Source organism: Lottia gigantea (genome assembly GCF_000327385.1).
Source record: "Lottia gigantea unplaced genomic scaffold LOTGIsca_2168, whole genome shotgun sequence".
In the NCBI taxonomy this organism is placed as follows: Eukaryota; Metazoa; Mollusca; class Gastropoda; family Lottiidae; genus Lottia; species Lottia gigantea.
The window spans coordinates 1-918 of record NW_008708525.1 but is presented as its reverse complement, the minus strand read 5'-3'; positions in this window follow the sequence as shown (position 1 = coordinate 918).

Here is a 918-nt window from a genome sequence, read left to right as displayed (position 1 = left end):
TTGTATAGATCAAATGTTACAACGTTTAGGAAAAGTAGATCAGAAAAGAATAACCTTAATTTCCCATAACGGTAGCGGTTTTGACAACTGGATTGCACTTCAAAACGTTAAAAAACTAACACAATGTCCACTAGTAGTAGATAATAAAATTCTTTCTCTTCCTTTATCTAATCCATATACAGAAGAAAGATTGCAGAAAAAATGGAAAAGACAGAAAGAAATAACGAGTAACTCTATTTACAAAATATATCTTTCACTTGTTCATTTAAACATCAAAGCACTAGTTTGGCGGCCATCGGGCAATTCATCTAATCTACCGATGAATTTGAGAAAGATCATCGATATTAATATTGCAAAATTCACCAAAGAAACCTGGGAATCTTTAAGACCCAAATGGGAAACTTACGCTAAAACAGATACATTGTGTCTCGGAGCTTGTTTGACAAAATACAATCAAGCCATGAAAAAAACTGTCTTCCAAAACGTTTCCAATAATCTAACGGCTCCTTCTTTATCTTTAAAGGGTTGGTATTATTTATATCATTACGATAAAGAAATGGTTGAAGAAGAATGATATGAAACTACTAGAATGGTTCCCAAACATACGGAAAAACAAAACATAGAAAAAGTTTACTCACATACTCATCCTTTTATGAGATATTTTATCAGACAAAGTATTAAAGGAGGAAGAGTTTCGGCAAATCGAAAATCATTTGAAACGGATAAAATGAATGAGATCTGCGCCATATTAAAAGAATACAATGAAAGTGACACTGAAGGATAATAGATTTATTCAAAGAATACAGTGTTAACCCAAACGATAAAACGGAAGTTCACGATAAACTCAAAGAACTGGACTATTCTAAACTGATGGCATTTGACGCTAATGGGTTGTACGCTTCCGCCATGACAGAAGGT